This window comes from Ambystoma mexicanum, chromosome 3q (genome assembly GCF_040938575.1).
Source record: "Ambystoma mexicanum isolate Mex_15411 chromosome 3q, UKY_AmexF1_1, whole genome shotgun sequence".
In the NCBI taxonomy this organism is placed as follows: domain Eukaryota; kingdom Metazoa; phylum Chordata; class Amphibia; order Caudata; family Ambystomatidae; genus Ambystoma; species Ambystoma mexicanum.
In genome coordinates, this window is record NC_090926.1 from 612855053 (window position 1) to 612870448 (window position 15396).

Sequence of the window (15396 nt, forward strand, 5' to 3'; positions counted from 1 at the left end):
CATCTGTTACGACCAATGGGTTTTCTTCCCAGACCGGGAAGGGGTCGGAAGGAGGTCGCAAGCGGCCTGGTCATGGCGATTTTCAGGAGTTCTGTGGAGAAAACGTTGCAGGAATGCCTGCACACGGGTTGGAACAGCCCATTAGGTATAGAGTCACCAAGGCATAGTTGCCCAGTGAAACGCATAAGTCCTCCATCAGTACCCCGCCCTGTAACCCACCCCCACCCCCCAGGCCTCTAGAGACATGTCAAAAGATATTTCATTGTGCTTGGTTCTCTGGTCTCAGAGATGGAACAGTAGTTGGGGAGAAACCCCAGGTACAGCCCTACAAGACCTCTGCACAGGCATCGCTCGGCTACCCAGTGGTGACCACCAGTACCACCTCCTGTCCCAGCAGCAGCAGGGGATGCACCACAGACAGATATTGCAAGGGGCACTGATACCGACACTGACATATTTGATAACTTTATTCCTGCGGATGGGTCCAAATAAGTGTCAATGATATCCCCAGGGCTTCTCCCTCCAATGAAGCGGGGTCATTCCACTTCATGATGGCAAGGGCATCTACCCTCTTCAACTTAATGCCTGAGGAGAAGAGAAAGGAGGGATTCCTTTATCAGAAGCGCACGTCGGCCAGGAGACAATATGGTCTGTCCCTTTACTTGACCCTAAGCTGCGCACCAGCAAAACGGGACAGGTTTGAGAAAAAATACAGGGTGCCAGATTCAGCCCTCCAGTGTCTCAGATCACAGCCATCACCGGATTCCGTGGTCTCAGCTGTGGCAAGAAAACGGTCTGCAAACCTGTCCTCCAAGTCTATTTATTTTTTATTTATTGTTATGATTATGAAATAACCTTTAACAACCTTCCTTAAAAACACATCATCTTAACAAAACTTATACTCAAGCAATTTAAACAAAAGTCATTTTCATTTGCATTTACACTATCAAAAAAATTACAATCAAAACTCACAACTAATTACGTTAATACCAAAATCTGTTTAAAAAAAATGAATGGCTGCCGTCAGCCAGTGATTAATGCCTTGAGAACTCATAACTCGCTGCCAGACCATGCCCACTGCCCCGATAGACAGTTTTTCTACCAAGTGATCAAAATAGTGGTGACGCCTTGTCAGGTGTCTTGACCCACGTCTGAATTATTATGCTACAACATTTGGTGCTGTGGGCTTAGAAAATCCAAGATGGCCGAAAAGCCCACATTTGCTTCAGAATCCAGGAAAACCGGGCAGTTTTGCGCACACCAAAATGGTCGCCTGACCTGCCACCCACCAGTGCGAGCGTGATGGGCCAGAAGCGCCATGAGCCAAATCAGTGCAAAGGAATATGGTGCTGTTCAAAATCTGTTTAATTAATGTCAAAAATCGCTAAAATCATGGCCACAAAATTACTCTACTGCAGAATCTAGTAAATGCTACCAAGTAAAATCCCTTTTTTAAAAAAAATGTATTAATTCAAGACGGCACCCAAAAATGGGTGCAGTACCGGCGCTCGACACTAACCGGCGCTAGAGGTCTAAACTCTGACAGGAGGCCTGTCTTTCAGGAGCTGACAAGGAACCTGAGTTAGCTGGAAACTTCAAAGCCTTGCTGGTCAATGAGAATTCTCAACACCTACTCTTCCCAGAACTCCTCACAAGAAGACAGTCTGATTCAATTAAAAGTTCAAGAGGCCTCTGTCCATGGGGAGCCTAGACACCTGCTCTTACCACCAACAGTACAGGATATCGCCTTGACAAGTAAATTACGAGGGGAGGAGAGCTTCCTGCAGCCTGGAAGAAAGGAACAATAGCCTATTTCAATTAAACTGGATATGCTGATTTGAGGTGTAATTGTCAACAGTTGCTCTGGCAGGAAAGCATGTGACATCTGACTCAGCCAGCTAGAGACGGGCCAGACTGGGTTGTGGATTTTATATTGCACCAAATGTATGTTTTATCAAATTGCTTATAAAATATTGTATTAAGCTGACAGAAATGTACAATTTGGAGATTCTTAATATGAAAAATGTACCTACAATTTGAGACTAAACTCCACTCTGTGTGACGCTCTAAGACAGAACCCCGCTATTTATTAATATTGCAGACACTGTGCTTACACTAGAGAATTGAAAACTTATTGTAATGTGCTCAGGGAGAGGGGGCAGGTCTGTGTAAATTTTGAGGAAAAACCAATATGGCGAAAGTCACAAAAAAGTGCAAAATGTTGTTGTTTCTGAACCCAAACTTGCAGGAACATGGGGCTTGAACAGAGAACTGTATTAAATTAATCTGGGATGTGTATATATATTCTTAACAACTTGTATCCCTTGGAAACATGTTTGATTATGAAAAATTGGGTTCTCAGTAAAAGCATAGGGGCGTTTCTTCAATAGATCGTAAAATGTAGCAACACTCTGACTCACAACTGTGTTCTCCAGTGAGAGCACAGAAAATCCTTGAACCTATCAGGATCCTCAGAGGGTTGGCCATAGAAAGTCAGCCTTCCCACCCACTTTCAAAAGACATAAAAAGACCCACTGAAACCCAGGTAGGGACTGCTCTTCCATTTTCTTGCGAAGCACTTTGCCGGACGACTTCAAATCCAGACAATATCCAGAGACCAGAACTTAGAAAACCAGACTCCAGATTCCAGAACTTTGTAGCAGAGAGGCCTGATCCACAAGCTGAATCCTTTTCAGCAGGCCTCAAAATCTTTTGCAACCTAATTAAACTCTTCAACAGCCGGGCTGTGCTGTTTGATTCTGGCTAGAACCCTGTGCCAGAACCCAGAAAGCAGTGCTGTATCCAGAGAGACCCAGACCAGACCGCTGTGCAGTGCCAAGAGCTTTTGCCAGAACCAGAGACCAGACCGCTGTGCAGTGCCGATAGCAGACCCAGACCAGATCGCTGTGAGCAGAACCAGTACCAGAGACTGTCCGTAGCGAGTGAAGCCCAAACCTGACCAGACCTTGACGGCCTATTTAAAATTTATAGTGTGAGTACTCAGCCAGAACTGTGCAAAACCAATCTCTTAGTCTAAAATAATCTAATTCAAACAATTTCCACCTATTTAGAACTGCATCATAGAAATTGTGTGTTCATTCTGTGATTTCAAACCTGTGAAAGTGTAATTTGCCATTCTGAATCATTATTTCATTTCTGAAAATCTACCTCCACAAAATCGTCCGTATCTTTTGAACCGCGTATGCTAGGAACGAGATTTAACTTTCATTTTAAAGCTAAGATCCTCCGCTTTCCGACAAGCCCAAAACCGACTGTCGAAAATAGCTGTCTTTTGCTTCCATTGATGAAATCCGTTTTCAACCTGGTAATCCCTCATGAATCACTGATGGGGTTGACCTGAACCAATCTTAAGTAGCTATCACCTACCCTGAATCTCCTATAGGGAATTAAAATCATTTTTAGCATATTTTCACTTCTTTGCAAATCACATTTAAAGTATTTTTGCCTGTGTTTTGAAATCATCCCTGTTGCTCTAAGCTTGCTAGGGTGGGAACTGAATTGGTATTGCAATTGATTGTATTCCTGAAAATTGTGTGCTCTCCTTCCATCGCCTTGTATTGCCTAGGGGGGGAGTGAATTGTCAAAAGAAAAAGTGATCATATTATCTCTTGTGGAAACCATCTCAGTTATTTCTGTGCTGCATTCTTTTCCATCATTGCATTTCCTTGAACCCATAAAAGCATTCTCAGCTACTTTATCCTCTCTATACCAACTCCTAAGTAATTAAATGTGTGCTAGTGTAATATTATCCATTGTTGATCAACATTATTTTCATAAGTGTGCTATCAAATATTAATTTATTTTATAAAAGTGTGATATATATCTTGTTTAATTTTTCAATAAATCTTTTAATTTGCAAAACAACCCTACTTCTTGGCTCAGTGAGGTCAGGGGGATTCAAAGAGAGGGGCGTTATACAAGGGTTTATCATCCAGATCTATGAACTTGTCATAAAAATATATAAATAAGAGCTTCCCTTGGGCATCCCAGACTAGGCATTGACTTAGTTGGAGTGCTGAATTGAAGTCACTTAACCGCCTATATTCTAGAGCCCCACAATGTAGCAGAAAGTGCTGCAATGACTCAACTTGACCCTGCTCTGAGCCGTAGCAACAGGACCTTGACTCCCCCAAGATCCCAGCTTTAACACCCTCAATTTCTTTAGTTGGGAGTAAATTGAGTCTCAGCAACATAGCCGTTCTACGCCATGACGGGCTCTGGGATATATATATATATATATATATATATATATATAGGTCGGCAGGCCTGACATCGATAAGCAGGTCTTTGAATCGCTTATATGATCTTACATTTTCAATCGTTGGGATCCAGTCTTTCTTTTTGTTTTTTTATCCTACTTTTCAAAGGGGAATACAGGAACATGTACATTGAGAGGCCACTTTCCTCCAGAATTTAGTAACATTCCTGTTCCCATTTATTGAAACAGGGCCAAGGTTTAGGAGCAACCTCAATTCCCACCATATAGAGCCCTGCTCAGCGCACAAGGTTTTTTAACAGGAGGTGGTATTTAAGAGAGGGGAGGCCTAGTTCACAGCTGATCACCGCTGCGGGGACACCATTTACGAGCGACAGGAGCAACAGGACTTCCCTCCAGAAGATGCCCTCAAGCACCTCCCAGCACGTCACTACTGGAAGTCCCTTGTTTTCCCCACCATATAGCAGGGAGGGAGTGACCTTCAGTTTGTAATGTTCCAGGATAGGTGTTAATGAAAAGTAACCACATTTTCTGTTTATTGCAGCCTCGTGCGCCAACAACAGTTTTACCTTTGAGGTCAGGTTACTCTGCAATTGTGCGTTGTTCTGCAGTGACTGCAGTCTAATGCCCAGATAAACAAAGGTCGAAACATTTTCCAAAGCCTCCCTATTTAGACACCAGCAGAAATGCTTGTATTTTGTCACAAGCCTGGCCGAAGAACCAGAAACTTTGACTTCTTCAAATTGATGGTTAATTTGTTCAGACTTGGATATGCTGCCAGAGCATCCAGCTTCTGCTGGAGGCTGATTGGAATGTAGTCAAACAGTACCAAATCGTCGGCATAAAATAAGTAGTCTAAATTTAAAGTAGATAGGCGGGGCGAGAAACTATGAATGTTTTTAAAAATTCTGCAGATGTCAGAGGAGAAAAGAATTAACAATAGGTGGTGGTTGGCTGGTGTACAGCCCTGTTTCAGGCCTCTGGTGTTTTCAAAGGCTGCTGAGAGATTGCCATGAGCGTCCAACCGGACCCTAATGGTCGTGTCTGAGTGAAGGGCCACAATCATAATTAGAAGTGCTTCAGGGCAGCCCCATTTCCAAAATTTGGTCTATTACGGGTGCCTATCCACGCCGTCGAAGGCCATGGACAAATCATTAAAAGCCGCATATACCGGTTTAGATGTTGCCATGGCTTCCCTTTTTAGCATCCCTAATAGAAGAAGATTGGCGTTTGTCCCCACCCCCTTTCAGAAGCCAGTCTGTAGAGGATCCAATCTGGCAGCCCCTTTTGCTCAGCCTAATAAATCCCTCAGCAACAAATTTACAAAGATATTAGAGGGAATATCCAGCAGTGCAATCGGCCTGTAGTTGGTAGGGAGCACCCTAGAGCCCTTTTTGTGGATCGGCACAATAATCAATTGCCTCGAGCTCTCCGGTAGGTGAGCTTTAGCAAGAATGACTTTAAAGAACATACTCAACAAACAAGCCCAGTGTTTAGGTTGGAATATTAGGACTATGTTTGAAAGGTCATCAGGGCCTGGTGCCTGGGATTTTTTACTACATAGAATAATTGACTCAAATTTCCTCTTACGTAAATTCCAAATGTCAGGGCCCTTTGGGGCACCCCTCCCGCTGGGTTGCAGCAGCAGAGGCCTCCCTGTAAACTTCTGAATAATGGGTCACCCAGTCCTGTTTGCTGATAGGGTTTATTAGGTGATGTGGGGTTGGGGGACGGGCGGTGTCCCACGCCAGTTATTACTTGCCAAAAGGCACCGGTTTCCCTAGACCTAATCAGTGATAGCATTTTTGCTGCATCATTTAACACCAGCTGCTGTTTATAGGTGTGCAACCAGTTCCTATAGGCATTTTTCAAGGATCTACGATCCTCAGATTAGTTGTCTTTCTCAATTTTCAAAGATCTGCAAAGCTCCCTCTTTTTCTGTTGGACCATGGGGTCATAAGAATGGTTTCTAAAGCCCTGGCATATCTTTTGCTTTATGGCTGGCATTTCTGCATACATTCTAGTCAGTGTTGCCTGTTAAGTAGTCAAAGTAGGTCAAAGTTCAAATTTCCCCCTTTCAAGAAGACTCTCCAAGATGGCATGAAACATCTGCACATTTTTGGGATTCCAGGAAATTCTGTTTTTTCCAGCGTTAATATCTAGTGCGGGCCTGTAGACTTCAGCTGAAACTTTCTGCCTCTCCACAGACCATCTGAGGAACAGGGGATTATGGTTGCTAAGGTCAGAGTGTACAATTGATAAAGAGCTGACATTTTGGAAGATGTCTGATACCAAAAAGTAGTCAATTATGCTGCTACTTTCCCCCTTGTGCCAAGCTGAATTTGGGGGAAGAATCACCTTTAGAGTTGCCATTTAATATGCAATGGCCCCATGCACCCATAAGATCCGCCCATGCAGTACCTCTGGCAAACTGGACCGTGTTATGCAAATTTACATCACCCAGCCATGAGGGGTGATGCAAAGTGCACAAGTCCCCACAGATCAAGATGGAAGTTGAGTTCTTCTTAGTTTGCCACAAATGTATAATCTCTTCTATAGAATCCAAGAAGACTTCTTGCTTAATTTCTCCCGGGTTCCAGTAAAGATTTAGAACCAGTGTAAAGCCCCTGTCCGGGTAGACTAGACTATCCCACTGCAACTCGACATCCTGTACAAAGGTGTTTGGTGTTGCATAGTCAGATGCTGAGATCTTCAGGTGATTCCAGATGCCAAAGAGCAGCCCTGAAGCCGGCCTCTCCTTCTCACCCTTGTAGGCTGGATTGAGCAAACATTCATACCCGTCAACCAAGGGAGGCGTTCTCAGCCACGTTTCTTGTACACAAAACATGTCTTTATCGAAAATTAATTAACCTCTGTGAGCAAACAGATGGACAAAACCCATAGAGTTCCATGATACGCATGTTATGTCATGCAAAGGGGCCCTGTCTGTGTACTTTTTACATTCATTTAAACAAACAGCTACCCAATTTCACTCAGACCCTCCTCATAAATCAATGTCAGCACCTAGATGATTGGTTACTAGTCGACCCCCATTCCCATTAGTAAAACATTTTACAGACAAAATTGGTGAGAAATCAGAGTCTGTGGGCACATTGGATGGAGAAGTTTTATGAGCCTCTAGATTCTGGGAGCTTTTTGAAGAAACTGAAGCAGCAACCAAAAACCCCCAAGCGTTCAGCTGTTCAGAAGCCAACAAAACCTGGTTTAATACCAGGCAGGATCCAAAGTGCAAAATATCCTTTTCCGGCCTGATGTTATTCCAAAACTCCACTTGGAGAGAATGTCTGCTGAGGTTAAATGCTCCAAGGAAGCTATTCTAGTCAACAGCTTCATTACTCTGCATCTATTTAAAGTTAACGGAACACTGTCCCCCAGAGACCATTTGTCAACCCGTGAAAGAGGTGGAGGCAGATGTTTAGGAAGTAATGCAGCAGGGTGCGCGTTCACAAGACTTTGACTGTGCATGTCTTCTATTGTGATAAAACCTTCTTCTTCCTCGAAGCCTACCCCAAGAGGTTCCCTAATTGAACCAGGGGAAGGCGTCGGCTCACGCTCCTGTTACAAAGGATGCGTGCACAGAGTCGTCAAAACTACGAAGAAGAACCAGCTCGCACAATCTGGGCACCACAACTTCTCTCGATGGAATGAAGTTCCCAAGCACTCCCATAGACTGCTGCAACTGATTCACTAAAACCTCAGGGCCAGTCCCAACCGACACGTGCTCTGGACAAAGAGGCACACAGACCCCATTAGGGGCACTCTCCTGGCCTGGTTCTGGTATAGATTCATTTGTCGGGCCGGCGGAAACAGGTAATTGAAAACGCACTGATTATTTTTCTCTTTACCCCATGTTGAATTTAATTGGTGCAGGCCCAATTTTTGAGGTTTGTACAAAGCCATAGTTAGTTATTTTACCCAAAAATTGTTTAGAACTTCTCCCTGCGTTTTTCGAAGCTCCCTTTCTGTTTGCTGGCTTTTTGGGCAGGGCAGGAGAAGTGTTTTGAATTTTCTTTTTTCTTTTTATCTTGCGTCCATTTCTTTGCTGTTTGGTTTCGGTCTTTGTCCCTGACAGATCAAAGATTGGAAAAAAGAGCCAGATGTCACGATGGATATAATATGTGATATAGCAGAGGGGGGACAAGAAATATCTAGGATATATGAGATGATGATGTCCAGAGTGGAAAAGGGGCTGGTGTAATTGAGACTGGAATGGGAGGAGGAAGTGGGTACCCCGATGGAGGACGGGATGTGGGTACGGGTTCAGGGGTATCATAAGAAAGTGTCGAGAAACGCAAGACTCCAACAGATGCAATTGTATATTACGCATAGAGCATACTTGACACCCCAAAAGATGGCCAAGTTTAAGAATGTGGGACGGCAGGCATGCCCTAAATGCGATGAAGAAAATGCGGGCATGGTACACATGTTCTGGTCATGCCCAGTTATTGAGTGCTTTTGGGGTGAGGTTGCACGCAAACTGGAAGCAAAAGGTATTAGGCTCATGGTGGACACTGTGTGGGCCTGCCTGTTAGGAGGGTTCCCCAGGCCACGGAAACTTAGGCACTTAGGCATGTAGGCAAATTGAAAGATCTGGCATATGCGCTTGCAAAGCGGAGGATTGCTATGGGGTAGAAGGCATGCCACAAACCACGATTGGAGCTGTGGTGGAAAGGCTTGCAGAAGTGGGCGGAGGCTGAAACCATGGTATGGCAGGAAGCTAGTAAGTTACACTGGGGGGGGGAGGAAGAAACAGAGACTCTGATGGACTGGAGACTGCTCATAGCGGAACTATTTGGGTCAATTCAAGACCCTTTGGATGTATCGGAAAGGGAAACCTCACCGCAATTTTGGTTTGTTATTGTTGGTTAAGTGTTCAATAATAAAATTTAACAAAAAAAAAGATTGGAAAAGCCCAGACTGATTTAGCTTGATCCTCTGGCGTTTTTGTGTTTGGAAGTTCATCACCTCTGCCATTAGCTCTTCTGCTGCATGGAGGACCCCTGCTGTTACAGGGGATGATGGCACGAACAGAACGCCATCTGAATTTTCAAAGACGCAGGCTGCTGCGTCACACAGGGGGTGAAGACACCATCCTCTAGTTGTTTGGTACGGTGCTGATGGAAGTGGCCCCCGGTGGAGGGAAAGACAAACTTGTTAAGGGTGAGGGCTCTTCAGTTTGACAGTGAGTTGCAGTCACTAGTTCAGGCTTGACTCCCAGGAAAAGGGCCAAAACAAGTCCTCAACCACAAACATTTTACCCATCAGAAGATCCAGGGTATAAGTGTTCGCTCTGGATGCTGTTGACACCAGTTCATTTTGCACATTGAGCACAAACCCCCCTTGTCTCAGTTTCTTTGGAGGGCTCTGTTTGGCTTACATTAAGCACGCCAGGAACCTTCACACTACAGGGATGTGATAGAGGTTGCAGGGGTTCTAGTGGTGAATCATGTTGAGGGGGTTCAAGAGGGGAACAGGGCGAGGTCAAAGTTGACAGTATGCCGCGGGAAACGTGGCGAGTACATAAAGGGGTTGTGGACACAGCCAACTGCACACGTTCCTTACTAGCACATTTTATTTGCAGTTTTGGGCACAATAAAGAAGTAAAGGCCGCCACAGACCCCTTTCCCTCAACCCTTTCATCGAAAAACATTTGATCCACTTTAGACTGAGGTTTCTTCTCCTCAAAACCATGGCCCAGCTCCAAGTTGGTTATTTCCCTTAAGATATCAATGTTGTCATTCATCAAGTCTAAGAATGAGTGAGTTTTCATCTGCGTTTTCATCAGAGAGAGGAAAAGGAAGCTCCTCATGCAAGTCTTTGATGATGGCCTCATCCCAGGACAAGTCCACCACAGGTATCCGTGTATGACTTTGGTCGTATAATTTCATGTGTGTGCCTCCGCAGCCAGTGTTAGAGCCATTATGAAGATGAAAAGAAGGTTCTTGAGGCCGACCAAAGTAAAAAACTTTAGGAGTTTTGAGAGCTGTAGATACACTCGGAGGCGCTGACTGGGGACACGGAGTTTGTCGAGTGGGTGGCACCCAAGGGGTAATTTCGCTGTAGAGGAAGGAATGCTTGCATGAAAGCGGAGTGTTTTCAAAGCAAGCGGGCAAAGAGAAAAGGGGGGGCTATTTGAATACGTTTTGGCAGGATAACTGGAGGAGCCCCTGTTTGGTTTGTCGGCCTGGAGTCGGTGAAGTCAGTGAAGCAGGCAGCAAAGGAAAGCAAACAGAGGGCTGAGGTGAGGGCTGATTCGCCAATTCCAGCGTAGATGTACTCATCACGGGTTGCCTTGATGAAGAGGGCAGACACAGATGATTGGAGCGAGTACTCAAGGTTTAGCTAGTCATTGCTTGATAGTAGGGTTTGATATACATAACAAGCCCCGCCCCCTGTTTAATACACTGGTTGTTTACCCAAGGTAAACAAACTAATGTGGGAAGAGGAAAGCACAAACCTACATGCCGGTGCCCAGACCGCAGAATCCGCCGGAGCCGCGAACGCAATACACACAGCAGTACACCGATGCGCCACGCTCCCAGTGGTGAATTTTGTAGCAAGTGCTGCCTCTGCCTCCACGTATTCTGTAGACAAAGAAAGAAGACTTCAGCAAGGTTCAGCAAGATTGAAGGATCCACAGCCATAACGGCACACGGAACACACAGCAGCACACTGCTGTGCTCCGCTGTCAGTGGTGAATTTGTAGCAAGTGCTGCCTCTGCCTCAACGTATTAGCTCCGGCCCGATCCACAGGCTGCTAAACCATCTAGACTCCAAGTCTATGGTTCCATTTGATCAGGACCGAAAGAAGCTGGATGCAATAGGGAAGCATGTCATATACACAGCAGCATCAACCGTGAAGGCTGCCAACGCTCCAGCCATTCTAGCCCGGTATGACAGGGAGTTGTGGTCCAAGCTGGGCCCACTCCTAGATTTCTTGCCGGATGACAAGAACACAGAGACTCTCACCCATTATCAGAAAGGCGAGGTGGCTCGGACTACGCCATTACAGTAGCCATGAATGTCGCAGATTCAGGTTTTCGTCAGATGGGTAATGGTGTGGCACTCTGCTAAAAGCCACCAACTTTAGACCTGATGTCCAGGCCAAGGTATTGATGTGCCCTTTGATGGGGATAACCTCTTCGGAAAAGTAGTAGATGAGATGCTGCAGGCAATAAAGACGTACATGGAACCGGCAAAATTCCTGGGGACCCTGCAACAGCCTTGGTCATCTTCCTTTCTCCTGCCCTGCCCAAAAAGCCAGCAAACAGAACGGGAGCTTCGAAAAACGCAGGGAGAAGTTCTAAACAATTTTTGGGTAAAATAACTAACTCTATGGTTTTGTACAACCCTCACAAAATGGGCCTGCACCAATAAAATTCAACATGGGGTAAAGAGAAAAATAATCGGTGCGTTTTCAATTACCTGTTTCCGCCGACCCGACAAATGAATCTATACCAGAACCAGGCCAGAAGAGTGCCCCTAATGGGGTCTGTGTGCCTCTTTGTCCAGAGCACGAGTCGGTTGGGACTGGCCCTGCGGTTTTAGTGAATCAGTTGCAGCAGATCTTCCAGAGGATATTCCTCTACCTGCTACTGTCGGCCCTACTGCTCCACAGCGCATGAAGCATACAGAGGCTGGTCGCAAGCCTTCTGAGAGTGTCAAAGCATCGCCAGCGCCCGCAAGGCACGAAGCAAAAACCCAAGCAGGCCTGGTTTGGCCAAAGGCCGGGACCCCCACTTTCGCACCCCGGCGAGGGCACCTCTATCAAATGTTGTCAACGCATGGAAGGACATAACCACCAACAAATGGGTGCTGGACATATTTTGTCAGGGACACATCCTGGAGTAAGAACACAGGTGCCCTCATATTCCCCTTGTAGCGAGGGAGGAGCTACACATGGCCCAGCTGCTTCAAGAAGTGCAAGATATGCTGACAAAAGGTGCAATAGAACCCGTCCCTCTGTGCCTCTGGGGTCCCGGAGTATACTCCAGATACTTTCTGGTCCGATAGAAATCAGGAGGGTGGTGCCCGATCCTGGGTTTGCAATGCCTCAACAAATACCTAAAATCCCAGAAGTTCAGGATGGTCATGTTGAAGCAAATGCTCGGCCAACTGGAGGAAGGGGATTACATGACAACGCTGGACCTAGAGGATGCCTACTTTGACGTCCCCATACACCCAAGGCATCGAACGTTCCTGTGCTTCTTCGTTCTGGGACGTCACTATCAATTCAAAGTGCTGCCCTTTGGCCTAAAATCGGCGCTAAGGGTTTTCAGAAAATGCTTGGCCCTAGTGGCGACTCATCTACGCCTCAAGGGCATACAGAGATACCCTTACCTGGATGACTGGCTCATCCGGTCGTGTTCTCAGGACTTGCATATAAAGCACAGAAGAAACCATATGCCTACTGACAGAGCTCAGATTCTCCATCAATTATCCCAAATCCTATATAGTGCCATCGCAGATCGCTCGGTTTCTGGGTGCCCGCCTCAACACAGTGGCATCCTTGAGATACTCCTCGGAGGAAAGTGTGGTAGCCATCCTGGGGAAGGTACATCGGCTGTCCATGATGTGATCCGCAACCATCCTAGCAATCCAGTCACTACTGGGCATGATGTCCTCTTGCTTTCACCTGGTCCCCTTGCGCAGGTTGCAGATGAGGCCACTTCAAGTGTTTCTAGATGCCAGGTGGTGCCAAGTCACAGGGAAATGGACAGACAAGATTACCCTCAACCTGGAACCACGAGCTGGGAGTAGATCTCGGTCTTCGGCTGGGGCCTCCCTCTGGAACAGCCTCCCTGCCACTCTGAAACTTAAGGAGAACCATCTCTGGTTCCGGAAGCATCTCAACACCTTCCTCTTTGCTTCTGCCTTCGCTCCTCCTCTCCCCTGCTGATCTGCTCTGTCTCGGCACTGTGCACCTGGCTTACCCTCTGATTTTCAGGCCCAGGTACCTGCTCTCCCTGCCACCCACCGCACTGCCGCCTTGCGATCCCTTGCACTGGGGTCTGTATCTGTAACCATACAGCCCCCCAAACCACTTTATCTGCACTTAGTAGACACCCCCGTCTGTTGCCTTATACCTAACACTTGCCACTTTCTGGCTGCACTGCCACTGTTTATTGCTTTTTACTATTTTTTTATTTATTTATTATTTATCTGTATTCCTTTGCTCAGCACTTTCCACTTCTACCCCCCACCCTCCCATGCACTTGCACGTTTCATTGTCACTGGGCCTAGTAAGATAGTTTTTTTTGTACTTCCTTGTTCCCCTCCCTTGCCTCTTTGCGCTCTGAAACACGTGTACGAGCGCGATACAAATAAAATATCAATATCAATTCAGACAGTCCATGCAATGGTGAGGGATGCGCTCACACCTCACTCAGGGTTCTCCATTTAAAGTCCCACCTTTCCAGGCCACAGTCGCACAGCAACAGTTACAGGTAAGTAACTTGTTCCATGCTGTTAATCTATCTTTTAGTACATTGAACTAAAGAAAGTGGCAAGTACCTGAGTTTCATGTGTGTCATCAAGTGAGTGGGACTATCCTTCAACTACTGTCATTGTCAAAACTGCAATAAAACAGACATACATAATAAGTATCTCTACCCGTATTGTCTTGCAGAATCCTATGAAATATAGCTAAAATTAATACTCTCAAATTCTTTTTATTTTACCTGAGAATATTCATGTAATCGTATTGTTACCCATCATAAATCGGGGTACATATCCCTTTTATTAGTCCATTCTTCACATACTTGTTAGTTCAGCAATGTAGCTGCATAAAAAACAGACATACAGAGGGGATGAATAAGGGCTGTCACAATCTCTAGTTCATTAATTATACCCTGAAACTACTTGGCATGTGCTTCTAATTATTTCTTACCGATATCCATCCGGCCACAAGTTTGCTCTCGTTCTCATTCAAACATCGCCAAAGTTGTAACACTGCAACTATTTTATATTGTATGCCTCTCTTGTTTGGGGTCCCAGGAGCTGACTTACTGAATCAGTCACGCGTGTGACGTGATGACATTAGTTGATAGAACTACTGTCGACTAGACCGCGCCTTTGTAAACTACAACCATTTTTCTTCAGGTGCATCGCTTTTGCCATGTGAACGCACGCTTAGATCTAATAGCCACAATGTGAATGTGTCCCTTTGAGCTTTAAGCAAGACATGGAAAACCTCTATAATTTTAACATGCGTAATGACACACTATGGAACAGAAGGCATCGTAGAATAATATGCCACTTAAGGAACACAATGTTGGTTTATAAATTTAACCACAAATAGATTCCAAATAATGAATGCTTATTCTTGCTTATTGTATACTGTACTATGACCATGCACATGTACCTGTACATATTTTATTTATTGTAAAATGTACTATGATTATGTAGATGTACCTGTAACAAAATTGAGCATATTCTTGTCCTGTGCGCCCTGATGCTCCCGGGCTTGGCGCGCCTTACAAATAAATAAACTAAACTAAACTAAACTTCATATATTTTAACACGTGGGACTCGAAACTGATTATGCTCCTAAAAGATATCACTGATGAGTAGGGCCAACTGGTGGATCTCATATATGCACGCAAATTATACTAAACTGCACATCTATTTATGAGATGGGACCCATGAACTCATCTCATGTCAATGAACATTTGGCCTTAAAATGAATTATTAAACAGAATCATGCCACATGTGACCACTAAAATTATCATTCAGTCCTTGTATATGTGTCTTCACAGTAAATATCCAGAATTGCTCATGTGTAGCTAGCTTTGTCGCTATAGAAACTCCTCTATTTCCATGTTTGAAAAGTATATGGACGAACCACAATAATTCATCTGCAGTATGATGTGCTTCCAAGAAAATGGGCTACCAGCGGCGTTGTAAGTGTTCTATTTTTGATTCAAGACCCATGTTCATTAATTCTCAGATGTAACGGTCTTTGGGTTTTCCCAACATAACATTTATCTCACGGACAGAGAATTATATAAATGACATTTTGGGTTTTACACTCACTCCCATCAATGGTATTGCTACTGCTGACCAGCTTTCTGCTCCAATGTGGAAGAAAGCCAAAGAAGGTGAGCTCACGCTGGAGCTCCAAAGAAACACAGCCATCC

The 15396-nt window shown here is 45.1% G+C and overlaps 1 protein-coding gene across 4 annotated transcripts in view; it reads left to right on the top strand.

Annotated features, from left to right (window-relative positions):
• MAP2K4 (mitogen-activated protein kinase kinase 4) overlaps window positions 1-15396 on the top strand; it is a 1243547-nt gene that overhangs the window by 866794 nt on the left and 361357 nt on the right. The window lies entirely within an intron of this gene.